At 44.4% G+C, this 25534-nt stretch overlaps 1 protein-coding gene across 3 annotated transcripts in view; it reads left to right on the top strand.

Moving 5' to 3' along the window:
• The first annotated feature begins 641 nt into the window (after nucleotides 1–641).
• Nucleotides 642–25534, top strand: part of kdm8 (lysine (K)-specific demethylase 8) — a 76259-nt gene continuing 51366 nt past the window's right edge. For 2 of the 3 annotated variants that reach the window (XR_009513986.1, XR_009513985.1), the window contains exon 1: nucleotides 642–749. The gene's annotated coding sequence lies outside the window, so the exon portion shown is untranslated. Of the gene's footprint in view, nucleotides 750–792; nucleotides 814–25534 lie in introns of those variants that run through there. The other variant, XM_059979700.1, reaches the window with a different exon arrangement.

Here is a 25534-nt window from a genome sequence, read left to right as displayed (position 1 = left end):
CTCACTGAGTGACACTACACCTGTGACTCCTTTCCACCACCATACTGGTCTCTGCACCCCACACACTCTGTACAGCCCACACATCCTCTTTGTGTCTGGGCACAAATGGTCTGCATCCAGCCAAGTTCAGATCTCCTTATCCAACCATACCCTGACCCCACTCTCCAGTCTCAGCTCCAGAGATCCACACTTCACATCCTTCCAACAGCTCATGGACTTCATAATGAAGAACACTGGACAAGTGATGAGATGGTGTTCCTCGAGCTTGTCTGGGGGCTCCACGGAAACTTAGTTTCCATGATCAGAGTGGAAGTAAGATTTAAAAATAGTCATGGGCACGAAACTCTCACCTTTTTATCAGTGGTTTCCACCCTAAGATAGAAACTTCCTTTACTCTCTCCCTTCAAACATGGTTTGTTTCACTCTCCACAGAGAGTCTGAGCTGTGGGAGTTTCCAGTAGATTTTTAATCTTACATCGTTTCGGTTTTTTACATCTTCGGGTATTTATTTCTATCTTTGCAAACCCTTTGAGAAATGTGGGGGGGGGGGGGAAGGCGGTCTGGAAAACTAACGGGAACAGACGATCAACTTCACGTCGCGATGGTGACTAACCACGCATGCGCGCATTCCGGGAACGTCACCAGCTCCGTGACGTCAGGACGCGACTACGGAACTCGCGTGAGGAGACGATTTGCGTCATCAGAGATTGTGTTCTTTTGGTGCAAAATGGCGCTGGTGATGCCGGGAGGTAAGAAGCGACGTCTCGGCAGGCACGGTCGTAACTGTGCCGAACCAAATTATTATACTTATCTGTGCGCATTTTGAATGTTTGTATTTATATACCTCAACAAAAAAACCGTTGTGGGATTGTCTCAGTTGTTGTCAATTCCGGTTGGATACATTCAAGTGGCAATCATTACATTACCGTCCTCTAAACACTCCCTGTTTCTTGTTGGCCAACTTGATAATCTTCACAGGATCCCGCCCCCTAATTTTCATATTAGTCATTTTCATTGAGTTTTGCCCTCCACACCCACCATATTTAATTGATGACCCTGAGAGCTTTGCAGGTGAAATGTTGCAAAGGAAGGACTGTTTGGGGCCTGAATGGAGGTGAGAGAGAAGGTGAATGGACGGGTGCAACATTTCTTCCACTTGCAGGGATAAGTTGGCAGATACTCTAGATGACAATTATCTACTCTATCTGGTGCTCCTGGTGTGGTGTCCGCTACATTGGTGAAACCGCTTTGTCTAGCAACTTCAAGCAGGATTTCCCAGTGGCCAACCATTTTAATTCCAATCTCTATTCCTATTTTGACATATTGGTCCATGGCTTCCTGTACAGCCACAATGAGGCAGTCTCAGGTTGGATAAGCAGTAGTCCAGATTCCATCTTGGTAGTCTCCAACCTGATGACATGAACATTGATTTCTGTGTGCAACTTTGTATGTGTTGCTCTGGATTTTCAGCATTTTTAGGATCTCTTCTGCCGAATTGATATGCGTGGTCACTGGGAAATCCTGCCTTTTGTACCAATGTAGAGGAGGCTGCACTAGATACAATAGATGACCCCCAACAGACTCAAAACGTGAAGTGTCACCTCACCTGGAAGGTCTGTTCAGAGTCCTGAATAGTGTGAGGGAGGGGGTGTAGGGGGAGGTTTTGGCCCAAAACGGTGACTTATTGCTCTGCATAGATGCTGAGTTCTGCCAGTATTTTTTTTTGTGTTGCTCTGAAATAAGATGAGACTTCCATACACAGAAGGTAAATCTTTGGAATTATTTATTTTGGAGGGTTGTGGAGGTTCAGTTATTGATGGACCAATTTGTGATTGGAGGACTTGAGGAAAATGCCAATCAAAAGATTGTAGAAGGTCAACTACAATCTTTTTGAATGGCAGGGTTGATTTTTAGATCCAAATGGCCCATCGGCATAAGAATTCAGAGCAGGATTAGACCATGTCACTTTGATTACAATGAATCTACCACAAATCCACGTAATGACATGATCCTGAACTTGCTCAGACTCTAAAACAGATTTTTCTCAAGGCTGAAGTTGATACTGACTGCTCTTACAAAGCCCTTTGGGACATTCACAACCTTCTAATGCAAAGAAATCCCTGCAGATCTCAGTCCTAAATGTCTGACTCCCTCATCCATACACCAGGTCCATTTAATTGACACCCTTCCACCATTCTAACATACATTCCCTCCCACCACTGGCTGCAGTGCGTGCAGTTATGTTACTCTGTCAGCATTCCCAGACCCATCACCTCTAGTACAAAGCAGAACAAGAGCAGCAGGCATTTGGGAATTCAACACCACCCTGATTTGGAAATATATTAGTGGTCCTTTTGTTGTAGGGTCTAATCCTATAACACCCTACTTAACAGCACTGTAGGAGTACTTGAAGAACTGCAGCAGTAGTTAAAAAGGGTAGCTAATCACCACCTCCTTAAGGGTGGTTAGTGGAGGGCTATAAAACTGGCCCTTCCAACAATACCTGCAGATTCTAGATTCTTATTGTTTCTCAGCTTCCACTTTTCAGAATCTTGACCATTTCACTGAAGTTATTTTCCCTAAGCTACAAAGGATATAGACCTATCCTGACTGAACTATCTATTGTCAGAGAACAGTCTGCTCATACTAGGAGTCAAATCTAATAATTCTTCACCTTACTGCCTCCTGGACAAGAACAGACTACTGAAGCAAAATACTGTAGATGCTTGAAATTTAAAATCAAAAGAGAAGTTGTTGAAAAATCTCAGCAATGTCTATGGAGAAAGATACACAAGTTCCAAATTAATGAGTTCTCATGGCTAGCTATAATTGATCTTTTCTATGTACATTTCCTGGCTTGTGAGTACCCAGAATCAAAATCAGGTTTATTATCACCAGCATATGTCATGAAATTTGTTGTCTTTGCAGCATCAGTAAAATGCAATGCATAGTAGAAAAAACATGAATTTAGTTTATATACACACACACACACACTCTTAAATGTATACAGTGTTGGCGTGTGGCCAAGTGGTTAAGGCGTTGGTCTAGTTATCTGAAGGTCACTAGTTCGAGCCTTGGCTGAGGCTGCGTGTGTGTCCTTGTGCAAGGTACTTAACCACATGACACTGGTGCCAAGCTGTATGGGTCCTAATGCCCTTCCCTTGGATAACATTGGTGACATGAAGAGGGGAGACTTGCAGCTTGGGCAACTGCCGGTCTTCCATTTAAAAAAAAACCTTGCCCAGGCTTGCAAGCAAACTTTCCAAGGTGCAAATCCATGGTCTATCGAGACTAATGGAGGCCTACTATATATATATTTCTGAATGGACATTGAACCCACAAACACTATGTTACTATTTTTTATTATGTGTGTGTGTGTGTGTGTTGTGCGTGTTAAATTAGATAGTGCAAAAATAGAAATAAAAAATAGTAAGATAGTGCTTGTGGGTTCAATGTCCATTCAGAAATCGGATGGCCGGGGGGTGGGAAGAAGCTCTTCCTGAATCATTGAATGTGTGCCATCAGACTCCTGTACCTCCTTCCTGCTGGTAGCAATCAGAACAAGGATGAAGGGATCCTTAATGATGGATGTCACCTTTTGAAGCATCATTCCTTGAAGTTGTCCTGGATACAGTGGAGGCTAGTGTCCATGATGGACCTGACCAAGTTCACAACTTTCTACAGTTCAATTTGATTGTGTATAGTTGCTCCACCCCTATATCAGATGGTAATGCAGCCAGTTAGCATGCTTTCCACAGTAATTTTTTTTAAATTTATGATTGTCTTTGGTGTCAAACCAAATCTTCCAAACTCCTAATGAAATATAACCACTGTTGTGCCTTCTTTGTAGCTGTATCGATGTGTTAGGTCCATGATAGATCCTGAGGAATGTTGACCCAGGAAGTTGAAATTACTTGCCCTTTCCAATTCTGATCCCTCTATGAGGACCGTTGTTCTTTGTCTTACCCTTTCTGAAGTTTACAATCAGTTCTTTGGTTTTGGAACTTGTCTTAATTTTATATATTCTTTGGGGTGCGACCAAATCCATAAGCAGAATTCCTGCTATGTGTCACCAAAATCTTCTTGCAAGACTTCCTTATTTGTACTTCAACCCCTCCCTTTTTCTTAAACAAAGCCGGCATGCTGTTTGCTTTCCTATGTGAATGCTAAGCCTACACACCAACTTTCGAGGTTCATATGTAAGGATTCTCAAAATATCACAACACGGACATTTTAATAGTGTCTCACACTTTAAAAGAATTGGAATGCCAGTTCTTCTTGCGAAGTGAATAGCCTCACATTTTCCCACATCATCGTTTATCTGTTGCCTTGACCATTCGCTAAATCTGGCTAAATCCATTTTCAGCTTCTTTCTGTCTACTCAGCTTTCTGTCACTAAAGCTTTGGATATATTCCAATTTGTCCCTTCATCCAAGTAATTAATGCAGATTGCAATAAAAGTTGAAAGTAGTGGAAATGCCCAGGCAGCTATCTGTGAAAGACAGAGTTAGCATTTCAGATCAACCACTTTTCTTCAGAGCAAGGAAAAGGTAGTAAAAAAGCTTGTTTTAAGTTGCAGAGAGAGGTTAGGGTAAGGAGAACAAAGGGAATATTCATGATAGTGTGGCGGTGCTCTTTTCTTGCTGCTGCCATCAGGTAGAAGGTACAACTGCCTCAGAACTCGCACCACCTGGTTCAAGAACAGTTACTATCCTTCACCCATCAGACTCTTGAACAAAGGGGAATAACTACACTACACAACCAATGATCTCACTTTAAGGACCATTTATCTTGTTACCTCATGTTCTCATTATTTATTGCTCTTTATTTACATTTGCATTTGCACAGTTTGTGTTCTTCTATGCTCTTGATCCTGTTGTAGCTACTAATCTATAGATTTGCTGAATACGTCCGCAGGAAAAAGAATCTCGGGGTTGTACGTGGTCACGTATATATACTCTTTGACCAGTGGTGAACCATGGGATTCCGTGCTGGGACCTTTGGCGTTGTGATTATATGGTTGTGAATGTAGAAAGAATGATTAGTAAGCTGGTGGATGACATGAAAATCAGGGGTGATGTAGATAACAAAGAAGGTTGTCTAAGGTTAGAATTCAGTCGAAAAGTTGGGCAGAGCATTGGAAGGTGGAATTTAATCTTGTCAAGTGTGATGTGATTTATTTTGGGAAGTCAAATAAGGATAGGGAATATACAGTCATTGGTAGAGGAATAATGATGAACAGAAAGATATAGGCATCCAAGTCCATGAATCTCTGAAAGTGACAAAATAAATCGACAGGGTGATTAAGAAGGCTCATGGCGGGCTTAATTAGAGCATAGAATATAAGATGTGACCATTATATTGCAACTTATGAAATGCTAGTTAGTCTGTAATTACAGTACTACTCTCCACATAGGCAGAGATGTAATTGCACTGGAGAAAGTGCAGAGGAAACTCGCCAGGATGCAGCACTGATACTGTGGCGACCCATTTCCTGGCACATCCGAACCGACTCACAATTAGATAGCCTACGGGGGTTTGCGAGCACAGAGCTTTGGAGCCTCTGCGCCATGAGGGGCAGGTTGAGGGAGGCTTAAAAGTGAGGCTGAAGATTTCGAATAAAGTTTTTTCCTTCGACTGCAGTTACCGACTCCGTGTCGTAATTTTAGCGCTGCATGTAGCACACCGCTACAATTGGTGACCCCGACAGTCCAAACGATTTTTGGACCAGAAATGACCTCTGTTCATGCGGTTTCGTTGAAACTGCCGGGTTTCTGGACACAGCGCCCGAACCTATGGTTCCAGCAAGCCGAAGCCCAATTCCACGTTCGCCAGATCACCTCAGAAGACACCCGCTACTACTACGTGGTGAGCTCCCTCGACCAGGACACAGCGGCCCAGGTCGCGGAGTTCGTACAGTCGCCCCCGGCAGACGGCAAGTACACGGAATTCAAAGCCCTGCTCCTCAGGACTTTCGGACTCTCACGGCGCGAGCGGGCTGCCCGTTTACTGCACCTGGGTGGCTTGGGCGACAGACCTCCATCGGCTTTAATGAATGAGATGTTGTCTCTCGCCGACGGACACACACCCTGCCTCATGTTTGAGCAGGCATTCCTGGAGCAGCTGCCCAAGGACATACGCCTGCTGCTGTCCGACGCGGATTTCAGTGACCCCTGGAAGGTGGCAGCCCGGGCGGACTTGCTGTGGAACGCCAAAAAGGTGAGCGGGGCGTCCATTGCACAGATCTCCCAGCCACGCTCCCGGCAGCAAACCAGTCCAGGCCCGGCCGCAGAGCCCGCCAACCCCCGGCCCAATGAACACTGGTGCTTCTACCACCAGCGGTGGGGCGCAGAAGCCCGCCGTTGTCGCCCGCCCTGCAAGTTCCCGGGAAACGCCAGGGCCAGCCGCCGCTGATGGCTACGGCGGCTGGCCATCGGGATAGCCTCCTGTATGTGTGGGATAGAAGGTCTGGACGCCGGTTTTTGGTCGATACTGGGGCTGAGATCAGCGTTTTACCTCCGACGAGTTACGACACCCGCAGCAGGGCACCGGGTCCCCCCCTGAGGGCTGTGAATGGCAGCACAGTAAGGACCTATGGCACCCGTCAGGTGCAGCTACAGTTCGGCTCCAGTCAGTTCACGTGGGACTTCACACTGGCCGCCGTAGCCCAACCGCTTCTGGGTGCGGATTTTTTGCGGGCTCACAGCCTACTGGTCGACCTGCCCAGGAAGAGACTGGTCCATGCCGAGACCTTTCAGACGTTCTCCCTGGGTGCAGCCCAGTTGCCAGCCCCTCACCTCGGCTCCATCACGCTGTCCGACAATGACTTCACCAGGGTCCTGGCGGATTTCCCATCAGTTCTGGCACCGCAATTCACAGCGGCCATGCCCAGGCACGGCGTACAGCACCACATCCCGACCCAGGGACCACCCCTCCATGCCCGCGCTCGGCGGCTTCCCCCGGACAAGCTCCGACTGGCGAAGGAGGAGTTCCAGAGGATGGAGGAATTGGGGATCATCCGGCGGTCCGACAGCCCATGGGCCTCCCCCCTGCACATGGTGCCCAAAGCGACGGGGGGCTGGAGACCGTGCTGCGACTACCGCAGGCTGAACGAGGCTACCACACCGGACCGCTACCCTGTGCCGCACATTCAGGACTTTGCAGCAAACCTGCACGGCGCACGGTTCTTCTCCAAGGTAGACCTCGTCCGAGGGTACCATCAAATCCCTATGCATCCTGACGACGTCCCCAAAACGGCTCTCATCACCCCGTTTGGCCTTTTCGAGTTCCTCCGCATGCCGTTCGGCCTGAAGAATGCCGCACAGATGTTCCAGCGGTTAATGGACGCGGTGGGACGGGACCTGGACTTCGCGTTCATCTATTTGGATGACATCCTCATAGCCAGCAGCAGTCATCAGGAGCATCTGTCCCACCTCCGTCAACTCTGCGCCCAACTGAGTGAGTACGGTCTTACAATCAACCCCGCCAAATGCCAGTTCGGACTCGATACCATTGACTTCCTGGGCCACAGGATTACTAAAGACGGGGCAACCCCTCTGCCCGCTAAGGTAGATGCGGTCCACCTCTTTCCCCGACCCACCACGATCAAAGGCCTTCAGGAATTCGTAGGTAAGGTCAATTTCTACCGCCGCTTCCTCCCTTCAGCTGCCCGGATCATGCGCCCCCTGTTCGCCCTGATGTCGGGTCCGAGCAAGGACATTACCTGGGACGAGGAGTCCGCCGCCACTTTCGTTCAAAGGAAGGAAGCTTTGGCGAACGCCTCAATGCTAGTATATCCCAGAATGGACGCTCCTACCGCCCTCACAGTGGACGCATCAAACACGGCAGTCGGTGGGGTGCTGGAGCAACTCATCACAGGTCGCTGGCAACCCCTGGCGTTTTTCAGCAAACACCTGCGACCACCCGAGCTCAAATACAGTGCTTTCGACCGGGAACTGTTGGCGCTCTACCTGGCAATCCAGCATTACAGGTACTTCCTAGAAGCTCGGCCCTTCACCGCGTTCACGGACCACAAACCACTTACCTTTGCGTTTACGAAAGCGTCCGACCCCTGGTCGTCCCGCCAGCAACGCCACCTGTTTTACATCTCTGAATACACAACGGATGTCCGGCACGTCTCGGGTAAGGACAATGTCGTGGCGGATGCGCTCTCTCGCCCTACCGTTCATGCCCTTTCCCAAGGGGTAGACTTTGAGGCACTGGCAGAGGCGCAGCAGGCGGATGAGGAGATTCCGAGTTACAGAACCGCAGTCTCCGGTTTACAGCTCCAGGACCTCCCCGTGGGCCCGGGTGAGAGGACCCTACTCTGTGAAGTCACCACCGGCCAGCCTCGTCCCGTCGTCCCGACAGCCTGGCGGCGCCGTGTTTTCGACTCCATTCATAACTTAGTGCATCCCTCCATCCGGACAACTGTCCGGATGGTTTCCAGCAGGTTCGTTTGGCACGGACTCCGCAAACAGGTCAGTGAATGGGCCAAAACGTGCATGCACTGCCAGACGGCCAAGGTGCAGCGGCACACCAAAGCCCCACCGCAGCAGTTCCATCCCGCCCACCGGCGTTTCTACCACATTCATGTGGATATTGTGGACCCCCTGCCAGTGTCGCGCGGAGCGCGGCACCTCCTGACTATTGTGGACCGGTTCACAAGATGGCCAGAGGCGGTCCCGCTCACCGACACCACCTCCGAATCTTGCGCCCGAGCCCTGATCGCCACCTGGATATCTCGCTTTGGTGTACCAGCCCACATTACCTCCGACAGAGGCGCCCAGTTCACCTCCAGCCTGTGGTCAGCTATGGCCAGCCTTTTGGGGACTCAGCTGCACCACACCACTGCCTACCACCCACAGTCGAACGGGCTAGTGGAGCGTTTCCACCATCACCTGAAGTCGGCCCTCATGGCCCGCCTGCGAGGAGCCAACTGGGCGGACGAGCTTCCCTGGGTCCTACTCGGCATCCGCACAGCGCCCAAGGACGACCTGCACGCCTCGTCGGCCGAGTTGGTATACGGCGCGCCCCTGGTCGTCCCCGGGGAGTTCCTACCAGCCCCAAGGGGGCAAGAGGAAGATCCCGCAGCAGTCCTGGGCAGACTACGCGAGAAGCTCGGTAACCTGGCCCCCATACCCACTTCACAGTACGGCTGGCACCCGACCTGCGTACCCAAAGACCTACAGAACTGTAAGTTTGTGTTTGTACGAAGGGGCGGGCATCGGCCACCGCTGCAGCGGCCATACGAGGGGCCGTTTATGGTGCTCCGGAACAACGGGTCCACGTTCGTGCTGGACGTTGGGGGGAAAGAGGAGGTTTTCATGGTGGACCGCCTCAAACCGGCCCACGTGGACCTGGCGCAACCGGCCGAGTTTCCGGCACCTCGGCGCAGAGGCCGACCTCCCAAGCAGGTTCTGGCCCAGACTGTGGACATTGGGGGGTGTATCACCGGTTCTGGGGTGGGGTTATGTGGCGACCCATTTCCTGGCACATCCGAACCGACTCACAATTAGATAGCCTACGGGGGTTTGCGAGCACAGAGCTTTGGAGCCTCTGCGCCATGGGGGGCAGGTTGAGGGAGGCTTAAAAGTGAGGCTGAAGATTACGAATAAAGTTTTTTCCTTCGACTGCAGTTACCGACTCCGTGTCGTAATTTTAGCGCTGCGTGTAGCAACCTCTACAATACCATATATACTAGAAATCTAGATCAACACATGCAAAATGCTGAAGGAACTCAGCAACTCCGACAGCATTTGTGGAGGAAAATGACAAGTTGAAGTATCAGTGCTGAGAGACCCTTCATCAGGACTGGAAAGGAAGAGGGCAGAAACCAGAATAAAAGAGTAGTGGGGGGGAGGAGCAGGAGCTAGCAGGTGATAGGTGAATATAGGTCGAGAGCAAAGGCAGGAGAGTGCTGGAAGGAAAAAGGGGGAGCAATGTGAGAAGCTGGGAGCTGATAGATGGGAATACAAAGAGTTGAAGAAGAAGGAGTCTGAGAGGAGAGGACAGTAGACTATGGAATACAGGGAAGAATGCATGGAACCAGAGGGACGAAGATGAAGGTGATGAGCAGGTTCTGAGGGAAAAGAGAAGGGGTAACATTACCACAGGGATAAGGGAAAACAGACAGGAGGGTCAAAACAGAGTGGAGTGCTTATCAGAAGCTCGTGAGATTAATGTTCATGCCATAAGGTTGGAGGTTGCCAAGACGGAATAGGAGGTGTTGTTCCTGTAGTCTGCATCTGTTTTCAGTGTGGCAGTGGAGGAGTCTGAAGACAGAGCTGGGAAGTGGAATTAAAATTGTAGGTAACTGGGATATCCTGCCTGTTGTCCAGATTGCAGGACTTTAGTCATGGGAAGGGGTTGAATAGGCTGGACTTGTTTTCTTTGAAATGAAGGATGCTGAAGTGACTTGATGGAAGTATGTAAGGTAATGAGATGCATAGACAGGAGAGATAATCAAAATTGTTTTCCATAGTCGTGAATCAAAAATAAAAAGACATAGATTTAAGTGAGTGAAGGTGTTTTAAAGGGGATCTGATCGTTACATTTTTTTCACATTGAGGGTGATTGATATTTGGAACATACTGACAAGATAGAATCAGTTACAATAAGAGACATTTAGACAGACACTTAAACAGGCAAGGCATAGAAGGATAGAGGCTTAATGCTGGCAAATAGGATTAGTGTCGATGGAAGAAATGGATATAGTGGGCTGAAGGGTATTTTTCTGTGTTGTTACACTCTATGACCAGTAGAACATCTGTGTTGGCGCGTGGCCAAGTGGTTAAGGCGTTCGTCTAGTTATCTGGTCACTAGTTCGAGCCTTGGCTGAGGCTTGTGTGTGTGTCCTTGAGCAAGGCACTTAACCACACATTGCTCTGTGACGACACTGGTGCCAAACTGTCTGAGTCCTAATGCCCTTTCCTTGGACAAGAGGTCACAGTCTTAGAATTAAAGGGTACCCATTTAAAACAGAGATGAGGAGAATTTTTTTTTAGCCAGAGGGTCGTGGATTTATGGAATTTGTTGCCACATACAGCTGTGGAGGCCCAATCATTGAGGATGTTTAAGGAGGGAGATTGATAGGTATCTAATTAGTCAGGGTATCAAGGGATATGGGGAAAAAGCTGGAAATTGGAACTAGATGGGAGAATAGAATAGTTTAGCTCATGGTGGAGTGGCGGAGCAGACTCGATGTGCTGAATGGCCTACTTCTGCTCCTTTGTCTTGTGATCTTCTTCCCCTCTGCCATCAAATTTCTGAATGAACATTGAACCCATGAACACTATTGTTTGAATTTCCAGCATCTGCAGATTTCCTCATGAACACTACCTCACTACTTTTTTTACATTACTTATTTAATTTAACTAATTAAAGCAAGTTCTGATTCTTATTCTAAAGCTTTTACATCTTTCATATAATGAAGTGACCAAAATTGAGCATTATATTCCAAGTGTGGTCAAACCAGTGCTTTATAGAGCTGCAAAATTACCTTACAGCTCTTGAACGCAATCCCCCAACTAATGAAGTACATCACCCATATGCTCTTATAATAATCCTATCAACTCAAGCGGCAACTTTGAGGGATCATTGGATGTGGCCTCCAACATCTTCTGTTCCTCCACACTGCCAACAATCATGCTATTAGCCTTGTACTTAAATTTGACTTTCGACAATAAATCACTTTATACTTCTCTGGGTTGAACTCCATTTAACACTTAGCACAGCTCTGTATCCTATCAGTATCCTGTTGTAACCTACCAGTCTTCTACACTATCTATATCTCCACCAAGCTTAATGTCATCTGCAGATTTACTAATCCACCCTTCCATTTCCTCATCCAAGTCATTTATAAAAATCATGAAGAGCAGTGCCCCAGAACAGGTCCCTGTGGAACACTGCTTTTCACCAACTCCAAGCAGAATATGCTCCATCTACAACCACCCTCTGCTTTTTATGGGCAAGCCAGTTTTGAATCCGTGCAGCCAGGTTTTCCTGGATTCCATTCTCCTGACTTTCTGAATGTGCCCACCATGGGAAACCTTACTAAAATCCATATATACTACATCCATGTCTCTACCATCATCAGTGTACTTTGTCACATTCTCAGTTAATTCAATCAGGCTCGTAGGGCATGACCTGCCCATTACAAAGCCATATTAACTATCAGACTAATGATCTCCAAATGATTGTAAATCCTGTCTCTTAAGAATCTTCTCCACCACTGAAGGAAGATTCACTGGTCTACAATACCAGGGTTACTCCTTTTCTTGAACAAAGGAATAACATTTTCGACACTCCAATCATCTGATACTATTCCAGAAGACACAAAGATCATTAACAAATGCACAGTAATCTATTCCCTTGCTTTCTGTAGTTGCTATGGGTATATCCCATCTGGTCCTGAGGACATATCTATTTTAATGTTCTTCAATTCCAGCACTTCCAGCTTTAGCATATCAGCCAAATTTATACTGTCCTCATAAACATCGAGAACACTTTCACCAGTAAATACTGAAGCAAAATTTCATTAAGAACCTCTTCCACCTTCTCTGACTCCAGGCCAATGCTTCCTCTTATATCGATGATCAGTCCTACCTTCACTCTAGTCATCCTCCTGTTCTTCACATATGTGTAGAAGAACTTGGGGTTTTCCTTAAAACTACTAAAAATGCTGTAGGTAACTGGCCAGTTCCATTACAAACAGGAAAAACTAGTTTTCTGAAATTGTTTATGGCCCTTTGAGTCTCAAGGTCTACAACTGCCTAGGTGGAAGCTGTGATGCTATTCCTTGAGCTTATTTTGAAATTTGTTGGATCATTTTCTAGACCAGGAGTTCCCATCATGTGGTCCATGACTCTTTAATGGCATAAAAAAGGTTGGGAACCCCTAGGATCAGAGGTCAGAGTGGCAGTGGGATGGAGAATAAAAGTGACAGGCAAATGCAAGGCAGGATTACTCTTAAAAGTGCAAGTACAGTGCTGCTTCATCAGCAAGGAGTATTTTGGTTGTTAAACAGTGCCCAGCCACTGGTTTTGCATGTCTTGTAGTTATATGAGAAAAAAGTCTTGAGGGGTGATTGATCAAACTAGTAGGGGGAATAGGTGCTTAATATGCTGAAAGGGAGGGAAATAGTAATGTCTTTCTAACAATGGTTCAAGGTGGAGAAGTTATGCCACATGATCTGTTGCTTGTGAAAGCTAGTGAGGGCAGGTGGATTGAGAACAGAAGGCTTTCAAATGAAATATAACCAATTGAGAGCCTTGTTAAATGTCATTGAGAAGTAATGGCTAAGGAAAAAAAGATATCTCTGAAATGCTGCTGTTCAGGGTTTTATCATGAGAATGGCTATGACTGAGGTGGAGAAACTGGGAGTATTAAATGAAATCCTTTGAAGAATCAGGACAGGAAGAGGTGTCCTCCCATATGTCACCTGTGGAAATACGTTGGATTCTCAGAGATATTGGTTTCTGTCCTGTTCTTTAATTTGAAGTAAAGTCAGAAGGTGAAGGAAGAGCCAGATATGTGTTCATGTGAAAGCAACAACAGGATGGAAATTACACTTTTGAGATCTCTTTAAGGACAGGAAGCAGCATCAATACAATCATTAAAGCACTTTATAAAGAGGTAAAGAAGAGCTCCCTAGTAGGGCTTAAAAATTAATGGCTCCATGTATCCCACGAAGATGGCTAAGCTGACCCATGTACATTCCCATGTCTGGTTAAGTGATTGGAGAAGTTATTCAATGTAGGGTAAGTTCTGTCAGGCAAATTATGATGATGGGGATGGGTGGGAACTGGTTGCACTTCTTTTGGACCATCCTGGTGTGGGTTGGAGATGTTGAGAGGTTGGATGTCCATGGTGAAGGTCAGCCTGTTGGGATATGAAAACCATCAAAGTAACTCAGAGGGCTTGCATATAGATTGAGCAAGGCAGGAAAGGAGGGAATAGAGTCAAGATGGGTATGAGTAAACTCAATGAGACAAGAGCAAGCTGAAATGATGAGTCTACCAGGACTGTCCTAATTGTGGAACTTGGGGAGGAGATGGGAACTGGTACTGTTACTTTGTGTTGTGTGGGGTGAGTTATATGTACTGTACTGTGCTCCTTGGTCCGGAGGAACGTTGTTTCTTTTGCAGTATACATGTGTACAGTTGAATGACAAGAAACTGAACTTGAACTTCAAGGTGTAGGGTTAGGGAACCATGAGACTGAAGGCTGAGGAAGTAATATCTCTTGAGGAAAAGTATAACTTTTTGAGGTCAATGACCTGATGTGAGGTCATGACCAATGGAAGTGTGAAACGATGTCTGAGAGCTGACAATCGACCACCAGAAGGTAAACATCAGTTCATCAGACAGTGCCATCTCCCTAGAGAGTGGGTTTGATGACAATATTGGGGTTGGACAGTATTGAGTGGAGCTCAGATAGGGTTGAGGTAGAGTTAATGGATAATGGAAAATTAAGACATTAACAGTGAGTAAATGGAATCATAGAAACATAGAAAACCTACAGAACAACACAGGGCCTATACACAGGGCCCACAAAGCTGTGCCGAACATGTCCTTACCTGAGAAATTACCTAGGGTTACCCTTAGCCCTCTATTTTTCTGAGGTCCATGTATCTATCCAGGAGTCTCTTAAAAGATCCTATCGTATCCGCCTCCACCACCGTCACAGGCAGCCCATTCCACACACTCACCACTCTCTGCATAAAAAACTTAATAATGATATCTCTCTGTATCTACTTCCAAGCACCTTAAAACTGTCTGCTCATGCTAGCCAACTTTGATGAGCACCTTCAGTATGGCTGCTGTAACATTTTAATTCCACTTCCCAGTCACACACCAACATGTCTGTCCAAGACTTCCTCTGCTATTAAGTTGAGAATAGATGCAGATTAGAGCAACAGCACTATGTATTCCTCTTAGTAGACTCCAATCAGACAGCATCGAAATCGATTACTCTAACTTCTGATAACCATTCCCCTTTACCCCTTCCTTCTTGCCTCTCCCTGGTCTCTCTGATCCTAATTATTGTATCCCCTTCCCCAGCCTCTCTATCTGCTCATTGCCCACGCATTCTTCCCACTGGTACTCCTCCCCGCTTCCTTTCATTCCATGGTTTACTGTTCAGTTCCTTAAGGTTGTCATAGCTGGGGGTGGTAATGGGGACAAGGCCCCACTACCTAGTAACTGCTCCCAATGCATGTGCCTCAAATAGCCTCAAGTACAGCTCCTTGCTTTCAGATGTGGTTTAGCTACTAAGCCTGGTGGACCGTATCTACCAACAGGAGAAGAGGCAAAGGCAGGTTACTGGTTACTTAAAATCAGTCGCTGCAGGCAGATGAGGCTCGAATCCTGATTGGCAGCTCAGCTAGGAGAAGGAATGGAATCTAGAAGTCTAGAAATGGAACCAGTCGGAGAGAGGAATTGCAGTGGAATTCTGAAGAAGGACAAAAAGTTTGCGGTCTGGGGTGAAGATTCTGAGCCAAAGAATGGCAAGCAGGCAAAAGTGGTGGGGAAAGAGCAAACGTATCAGACTTGTGAATTCAAAAACTAGGGGATATAGGAGGAAGGTTCTGTTCTTCAGGTAGAGAAGAAAGCAATTGTGGCAGATAGATGGTTCTTTGGTTTCAGGCCCCAATTATCCACATTGTTTTACAATATTGTGGTAATAACAGATCAAACTACAAGGAAAAAAGGTTTCTAAATATTCCAGTTAGTCGAGAAAGATGGTTTTATGGTCTTTTTCCTGTGCTGTACTGTTCTATATAGTGACCACATTTTAGAAAGGACATGATAAATAAAAGAAATAAAGGCATGGACTATTTTATAAACAAGGTGAAAATTCAAAAATCAGAGGTGCAAAGGGATTTGGGAGTCTTTATGCAGTATTTCCTAAAGATTAACTTGCATATTAAGTCAGTGATAAGAAAGGCAAATGTACTATTAGCATTCATTTTGAAGGGACTAGAATACAAGGGCAAGGTAATCATGCTGAGGCTTTATAAGGATTTGGTCAGACCACACTTGGAGTATTGTGAGCAGTTTTGGGCCCCTTATCTAAGAAAAGCTGTGCTAGCATTGGAGAAGGTTGAGAGGAGATTCATGAGAATAATTTCAGGAATGAAAAAGTATGAGGAGTGCTTCATGGCTCTAGGTCTGTATTCGTTGGAGTTTGTAAGAATGAGGGAGGATCTCATTGAAGCCTATTGAATATTGAAGGGTCTATATAGAGTGGATGTGAAGAAGATGTTTCCTATAATGGGTGTATCTAGGACCAGCAGGCATAGGTTCAGAATAGAGGGATTCAATTTAGAACTGAGGTGGAGGAATTTCTTTAGCCAGTGGGTAGTGAATCTGTGGAATTCATTGCCATAGCCAACTGTGGAGGCCAAGTCATTGTGTATATTTAAAGTGTTGGTGGATAGGTCTTAAATTAGTCAGGGTGCCAAAGGTTCTAGGTAGAAGGCAGGAGAATAGGGTTAAGAAGCATAATAAATCAGCCAAGATGGAATGGCAAAACAGAATTGATGGGCCGAATGGCCTAAGTCTTTTCCTATGTCTTATAGTCTTGTGATTGCCCTGGAGCGTATTCAGGGGAGATTTACCAGGATGTTATATGTGGTGAAGTGTCCCAGTTAAAAGGAGAAAATGTATAAGATGGTTTGTTTTCCTTGGAGCAGAGAAAACTGAGAAACTTAATGGAATTATTCAGAATTACAAGAGGCATAATTAGGGTAGATAAAAGTAATCTTTTCGCTGTAGCTAAGGTATCTATAACTAGAGGGGACAGATTTAAGGTAAGGAGAAAGAAATGTCGAGAGGATATGATGATGATTTTTTTCCCCCAGAGGATTGTTGGAGTTGGAATGCATTGCCTGTGTAGGTGATAATAGCACAGTAACAGGCATTTAAATCACTGAAGTGTAGAAACTACAGACCAAGTGCTGGGATCAGTATTGATTGTCTTCATGGATGCAGAGGGCCGAAGCAAGCATGGTATTGAATAAGAAGAATTTTGTATTGCTGGAGAGAGAGGATATCATGGAACAATAAGGGGCAGCATCTGTCCATTTAGAGCTAAGAAACAATCAAGATATGGTTACATATTAGAACTGTTCTAATAGATTGCCGACTTAGTGAGAAGGATATTGAGCAGATGTGCATGGAAATTTCAGACATTGAAAAGCCACACCAGTGTGTACAGGGGCTAAAGCAGCAATAGCATAAGGAGCATTGGCTGGAAGGAAGGGTGGAAGTTTTTATGCTCCTAAACCTCTCAGCCAGTACATTTTTATCCCTTCTGGGAAGTTGGCATTGGCATTGCCAGAACTTGTTTTAAACCAGATCCAGTGGAGCAGATACCATTGGAGAAACACATAGGAAACAGTGACATGGTTTAAGTAGCTATGGGGAAGGTTACAAGCTGCTCCAAGATAAATATAGTCAGTTGGAGAACAGCCATTTTCAATGTGAGCAAAGTAGATCTAACCTGTATCAAATGTTTGGCAGGCAATCCTGTAACTGAACAATGGATGCTTGTTTAGGGAGACATTTAAACTGTAATCCAGATACATTATCATTGGATAAAAGAATAGTGAAATTAAAGCCACAATTTTTCTAATAACCAAATATACAGAAATGCCCTTAAAGACAATAGTTACACATTAATGATGTGTAAAGTCCTAGAAGCAATAATGAGGGACATAACTAGCTATCGTTTGAATACATTTGAATTAGAGAAATTCAGTAGGGATTTGTTAATTCTGATGAAGTAACAGGCAGGGTTGATGTGATTGGTGCAGCTAGTAGTACTACTGCGTCATAGCTCCGGCAACCCAGGTTCAACCCTGACCTCCCATGTTGTCTGTGTGGAGTTTAGATGTTCTTTCTGTATCAACATGGATCTTTTTCTAGGTCCTCTGGTTTGTTGCCATATCCCAAAATCCGTAGGCTTTTGGTTTACTTGGCCACCATAAGCTGCCCTTAGTGAACGTGCCAAAGCCTGGTGGGTCCCTGAGGGTTTGTATTGGCTTTTGACAAATTAAGGTCGTCTCCAAATTCGATGCCTACCCCATGCCACAGATTGAGGAGCTGCTGGAAGGGTTGGGCCATGCCACGTTTATAACCATCCTTGATCCCTGCAAAGATTATTGGCAGATCTTGCTGGCAAAAGACTCTTGTGAATACACCTCATTCAGCACTCACCTTGGCCTCTTTCATTGCACTGTCATGCTGTTCGGGCTGCATGGAGTCCCAGCAACCTTCCAACGGCTGATTGACTGTGTGCTGAGGGGATGTGAGAAGCATTGTGCGGCCTACCTGGATGATGTGATCATCTTCAGCACCAGCTAGGAGGACCACCTGAAGCACGTTGACGATGTCCTGAAGAAGACTGCAGCCTCTGGCTTGATACTGACCATCCAGAAGTACGAGTGGGCCCGCGTTGAGACACGCTACCTCGACTAGCTTGCATACCGGCCTACATGAATGATAGAATCATTAATGTAGGCAGAATAAAACAGGGTAGGATTGGCCAAGTGGGTGTTTAATTGGCAGCACAGACTCAGTGGACCAAAAGGCTTGTTTCCATCCTCTATTATTCTATTACTGTATTACTCTGTGAAGTGTTCCAATCACAAACATGAAAAATTCTGCAGAAGCTGAAAATCAAGCAATGCACACAAAATGCTGGAGGAACTCAGAAGGCCAGGCAGCACCTAAGGGTCTCGGCCCGAAACGTCGACTATACTTTTTCTCATTGATGCTGCCTGGCCATCTGACTTCCTCCAGCATTTTGTGTGTTGTTACTCTGTAAAGTGGTTCATTTTGGTGGGTCAAATTTGAAGACAGTATATAATGTTAATAGTAAAACTCATGGCAGTCTGGAAGATCAGTGAGATCTTGGTGTCCGTGTCCATAGGACACTCAAAGCTGCTGTGCAGGTTGACAGTGTTGTTAAAAAGGCTTATGGTGTGATGGCCTTCATCAGCTGTGGGATTGAGTTCAAGAGCCATGAGATAATGTTAAAGCTATATAAGACCTTAGTTAGACCTCACTTAGAGTACTGTGTTCAGTTCTGGTCACTACTCTACAGAAAGGATGTAGATACTATAGAAAGAGTGCAGAGGAGATTTACAAGGAGGCTGCCTGGATTGGAGAGTATGCCTTATGAGAATAAGGTGAGTGAACTAGCTTTTTCTCCTTGGAGTGACAGAGGATGAGAGGTGACCTGATAGAATTGTATAAGATGATGAGAGGCATTGATTGTGTAGATAGCCAAAGGCTTTTTCCCAGGGATGAAATTGCTAACATGAGGGGGCATAGTTTTAAGTAGGTACCGAGGGGATGTGAGGGGTAAGTTTTTCACACAAAGAGTGGTGGGTGCATAGAATGCACTGCCAGTGATGGTGGTGGAGGCAGATACAATAGGGTATTTTAACAGACTCTTAGATAGGTACATGGAGCTTAGAAAAATAGAGGGCTATGCGGTAGGGAAATTCTAGGCAGTATTTAGAGTAGGTTACATGGTCAGCACAACTTTGTGGGCCAAAGAGCCTGTAGTGTGCTGTAGATTTCTATGTTCTATGTACAAGGACATTTCAAAGACATTTGAAAAGATACTGCATAATAGGTTTACCTTCAATATTGAAGACCATGAAAAGAAAAGGGAAGGCTTTTGCAAGATGGAAAGAAAATTAGCTAAATAGCAGGAGAGAAGTAATGAAAGGGTTTTTGTCCAAGAAGGAGACATACCATTAAGTGGATCTGAGCTGATTTGACGGAAGCATTGAAAATCATGAAGGGCAGGGAGAAAGAGTTCTCAATGATTGAAAGGTCAAGAACCAATGAAGAAAAATGGTAAAAGGACTAATACTAACAAGAGGTACAATATTTTAAAGCAGACAGTCTTTAAAGTCTGAAATATACTTTCAGAGTATTAGTTCAGGCAGATTCAACTGATGTGTTCAAAAGGGGGTTGGATATTTATAAGAAAAGAATGCAACCTTGCAAATATTCTTCTATAAAACTGGTATGAAGGTGATGAACTAAATAGTCTGTTTCTTTGCTGTAACCACTCTGTGATCCTGACTTCTCAACTCCTTATTTTTCCCATCCCTTCTCCAACCCCATCGTCTTCCCCACATACAACAATAAAAAGTTGAGTGGCATCATGTTAGCAACTTAATGTGAGTTTTTTTAAAAAGTCTTCACTCATCTATTTCTTTGTACTTTGCCATTCACCTAACATATGCTTACCATTACCCACCTTTCTGTCATCTATTTACCCTGCTGAAATCTTGCATGATTTTGAATATTTCTATTGTTTTTAAACTTCGCAGCCCTTAGAATAACAACCCACATCTGAGTAACTGAGGTCCTTGATCCACACTAGCAATCTGACAAATTTCTTCCTTTATAGTCTTTTTAAAATATGGACTGTGGTCTAGCCACAAATTTACAGAAGTTTACTGTCCTGGATTTTGAACTCTAAACTTTTATTCATAAACTCAAATTAGCAAAATATTCAGTTTTTAAAAATTTGCATTTAACGCCACTTTTCACATGCCTTTCAGGTCATCCTAATTAGCTTCACAACCAACAAAGTAATTTTTATGTGTAGTCAGTGCAGTGATGCAGGCAACATGGCAGGCAATTGTTTTATATTGCGCAACCATGCAGATGGGAAAGTAATTATAGCTAGAGATTTTACATGGACTATAGCAGTATTTTGGACTAATGACAAAGAAATGGTACCTCCACAGTTGCTGGTTGGAAAAAGAGCTGATTTTCAACATTGTATAATGAGATGCATAAATCAGTAAAGAAGTAAAGACTGAGAAGGAGACTGATCAGCTCCAACTTGGCCATAAGGCCAGAAGGTGCTCTCTTCCCACTGCCAAACAGCTACCTGGTTAGTTTTGGCTCATCAGATACACATTGAAATGCTGCTTAACTGCAATGATGGCTTATCCGTAAAGGCTGCCAGATATCTTTCAATCTCAGAAAGAAATTCTTCACAATTTATTCGTAATCCTTCTAGCCATTACTTTATATATACTTTCTAGTTATTATAGTTAAGGGAAATCGAATTTTCATCCACTCTGCCTGGGCAGTAATAATTTCAGGCTTGGACCAAAGGACAAATGAAAACGTCGCAATATGCTTACAAATCGGGTTAGTACGTATTGAAAAGAAACTTGCAGCTGACCTGTATTCATATACCTGTTGTCATTGTCTTTCTACTTGGTGGAGGTTGCAGGTCTGGGAAGTGCTATGAATGCAGCTTCAGTGAGTTACTGCAGTCCATTCTGTAGGTGCTGTACTCTGCAGCCGTGGTGTGTTGGTGCTGGGTTGTTTTAGAGTTGTGGACTGCAAACTGAGCATGCAGGCTGCTCTGGCTCAGATGGTGTTTAGGTCCTTGAATGTCAATCAATGGAGCTGCAGTAATCATGAAAATGGAAGGTTTCTAACTTGTGTCTTGTAGGTAAACAGAAAAGCTTCAAGCAACTGGGAAATGATTCTCCAAAGTATACCCCACCTTTGACCTACACTCAGGACCATGATGCATGTGTGGCTCTTCCTGCTTGATTTCTAATTAATGACCAATACCTTTCAGTACATTACTGATTGGGAATTTGGGACTGACAATGGTATTAAATGCCATAGATATATGTTGAACTCTTGTTGGAAAAGATCATTTCCTGGCACTGCTGTAGCATGAATGTTACTTGCCATACAATATCCTGTGCATGCATTATGCCTAGGTGTTGCTGCAATTGGCAGGCTTTCTTCATTATTTGAGGAACTGAGTCATTTAGAAACCTGGCATCTCTCTTACCTTCCCTGCTTCTGCTTCATATTATGCTCAGCCTCTTTCATAGGCATAGTACAGTACAGCATAGGAACAGTCCCTCAGCCCACAGTGCCAATTTAGACAAATCCCATATGCCTGCTTAAGGTCTATATCCTTCCATTCCCTGGCTGTTCACATCCCTGTCTAAATACCTTTAAAACGTTGCTATCCTATCTGCCTCCATCACCTCCACCAGAAGCATACTGTATGGTGCCCACTACTCTCTGTATGTGGGGAAAAGCTCTCTCATACAGAGATTATCTTTAAACTTCTCCTCTCTAACCTTAAACTTTAAAAATCTTTGATCTTTCCCTCTCTAACTTTTAAATCCCCTTTAATATTTAATATTTCCAGCCTAGAAAAAAGATAAAGCTTACCTACCCTATCTGTGCCGCTCATAACTCCATATATTTCTGTTAGGTTGCTTCCTAGCCTCCAATATTCCACAGAAAAATAATTTAATCTCACTTTACAGCACATGCCCTCTAATTCAGGCAATGTTCTGGTGAGCCTCTTCTGTGCCCTTTCCAAAGGCTCCACATCCTTCTTGTAATACAGTGACCAGAACGGCATATAATACTCCAGATATGGCCTAATCAAAGTTTTATACAGTTGCACCTTGTCTTCCCGATATGTTTTTTTTTCACCCAATACCCTGATCAATGAAGGTAAGTGTACATATACCTTCTTTACTACCCTATCTATTTGTCTTGCCACTTGCAGCTATAGACTGAAATCCTAAGATCTCTCTATGCATCCATGTTCCTAAGAGTCCTGCCATTTACTGTGTACTTTCCTCTTACATTCAACATCCCTAAGGACAAACCACACTTGTCCACATTAACCTCCATTTGCCATTTCTTGCCCATATTTCAACTGCTCGATATCCTGCTGAATCTGTTGACAGCTTTTCTCATTATCCACAACTCCACCAAATTTTATCTCATCTGAAGCTTACTAATCAGCCCACCTATGTTTTTGTCCAAACCACATCACAAGAAACAAAAGACCCAGCAATGATCTCTGCAGAGCACAGCTGGTCACACGCTTCCAGTCAGAATAACACCCCTGTCTTCTTTGGCCAAGGCAATTTTGAATCCAATCTACCAAGTCACTATAGGCAATAGACAATAGGTGCAGAAGTAGACCATTCGGCCCCTTGTGTCTGCACCGCCATTCTGAGATCATGGCTGATCATTCACTATCAATACCCAGTCCCTGCCTTGTCCCCATATCCCTTGATTCCCCTATCCATCAGATATCTATCTAGCTTCTTCTTGAAAGCATGGACTATGGATCCTATGTGCCTTAATCTTTTGGATTAACCTACCATAACAGACCTTGTTGAATACTAATGTACAACATCCATTGGCCTGCCCTTCACCAGTTCCTCAAACAACTCATTCACATTTGTAAGACATAATCTCCTGCACAGCTAATTACCCCTAATAAGACCATGTTTTTCATCATCCATGGAGTTCTACTTTTACTAGTTATATCTGCCCAATTGAAGAAACCATGCCTGCACTGTACCAAACCATCTTCATTTCCAAAGTTGTTGTTCAAATAGTCTTATTACAGTTTATCCATGTCAATTCAATTCTCAAATAATAAAACTGTCCAGATGCCAATTATTTTTGCTCTAGAGTACATTTTTCTTTATTGGAGTTCAGGGGTTCCCAATCTGGGGTGGATGGACCCCTCGGTTAATGGTAGTGGTCCATGGCATAAAAAGATTTGGAACGCCTGCTCTAGTTAATCTACATCTTTTACTATAATCACTGTTCCTTAATTGTTCATTTAACTAATTGTAACAGCTTCATTTTCTGGAATACCATGTATGATCCGGAGCCAGGAGACCCTGACAAAGCTGGACTAGGCATCAGATTGAGTGAATAGTGATTCCATAACAATCTCATTAATATTTTCCATCACTTTGCTGCTGATTGAAGTTAGGTGGGTAGTAGTTTGACTGAATTTTTCCATTTTGTGTACAGAACATACCTGTGCCGTATTCTCAGACTGAGTGTATGCCAGCACTGTTGTTCACTGAAAAGCTTGATTTGAGGTGAGGCTGATTCTGGAATGCACATTTTCAGCAATATAATGTGCAGGTTGTCAAGGGCCACACCCTTTGCTGCTTCTAGTACAGTATTCGTGTCCACTGCTTGATATCAAGTAGAGTCACTGAAATTGGCTAAAGACTTGCTAATGCTGGAGACTGCAGTGACAGGCTGATTAAAGTATTTGCTCAGAGTTGCACAAAGTTTTCACATGAGATTTGTAAAATTATTCACAGATGTAATTGCAAATAAACTATTGCTTTGCATTAAATACACTGCCTCTCCCCACCTCATATGCTCTCTTTTCCAAGCCCTCAAAACCGATCACTGCAGCAGCAAGCTCCTTATACTAACTACTCACTGGGTAAAGGAATTTTCTCCATAATTTCTTGATTGCATGTTCTAATGATATTGTATATATAGACTCTGGTTTGATTGCTCTAAAAAATGTAATCAGTCTCTAGAAACCCAAGACTTGTATATCTTAAAGTCTAAACATCACCCTTTGGCCTTTTCTTCCCTCCTGATATTTATAGCCATCCTATCTGGGATCATAAGATGATTTAGAAGCAAGAGACAAAGCACAATACGGATTATGAGTATGTATGTAGATGGAAAGAGTGACGCATAATGTCCTCTGAGATCTTGTGTCATATCCTTTGCTTTTCATCTCTCACGTTAAATGATTTTAGTGATTGAGTAAGGGCTGAAAAATCCAGATTTGTGATGATACCAAGTTGGATGGCAGAATAAACAGTGGCTGGCCCTGAACCACAGAACGAAGGAAAATGTCATCTATTGTTTATAGTCCTGCTCTCCTGTAGCTGTCCTAAGTAGAAATTGTATGAGGAGAGAAGCAAGCCTGGCCCTTCCATCACTGTCTGGTCTTCTGTGTTGAGCACCTACAGTTGCAAGAAAAAGTTTGTGAACCCTTTGCAGTTACCTGGTTTCTGCATTAATTACTCATAAAACATGGTCTGATCTGCATCTAAGTCACAATAATAGACAAACACAATTTGCCTAAGTTAATAACACACAAACAGTTGTACTTCTTTTGGTCAACACTGAATACACCATTTAAACAATCACAGTCTAGGTTCAAAAAAGTATGTGAACCTCTGGGGTAATGCCTTATGCAAAAGCTATTTGGAGTCAGGTGTTCCAATCAATGAATGCTGAAGGAGGGTAACAGCAAAACACCTGCAGAAATCTCTAGAACTTGCTAAAGTCTCTGTTTAATGTGTCCACTATAAGAAAAACACTGAACAAGAATGGTGTTCATGTTCTTGTTTCCAAAAAAGAACATTTCTGCATATCTCAAGTTTGCAAAAAACCACCTGGATGTTCCACAATGTTTCTGGGACAATATTATGTAGACAGATGAGACAACAATTGAACTTTTGTTTGAGGGAAAAGGGCCGTGCACACCAACAGCAAAACCTCATCCCAGTGGTGAAGCATGGTGGAAGGAGCACCATGGTTTGGGGCTGCTTTGCTGCCTCAGGGCCTGGGCAGCTTGCAATCCTGGAGGGAACAATGAATTCCAAGTTGTATCAAGATATTTCACAGGAGTATGTCTTGGTAGAGGTCCATCGCCTGAA

The sequence above is a fragment of the Hypanus sabinus genome, chromosome 9 (genome assembly GCF_030144855.1).
Source record: "Hypanus sabinus isolate sHypSab1 chromosome 9, sHypSab1.hap1, whole genome shotgun sequence".
NCBI classification, from domain to species: Eukaryota; Metazoa; Chordata; class Chondrichthyes; order Myliobatiformes; family Dasyatidae; genus Hypanus; species Hypanus sabinus.
The sequence above is the reverse complement of the archived record's forward strand: the minus strand, read 5'-3'. Positions and strand labels throughout refer to the sequence as shown.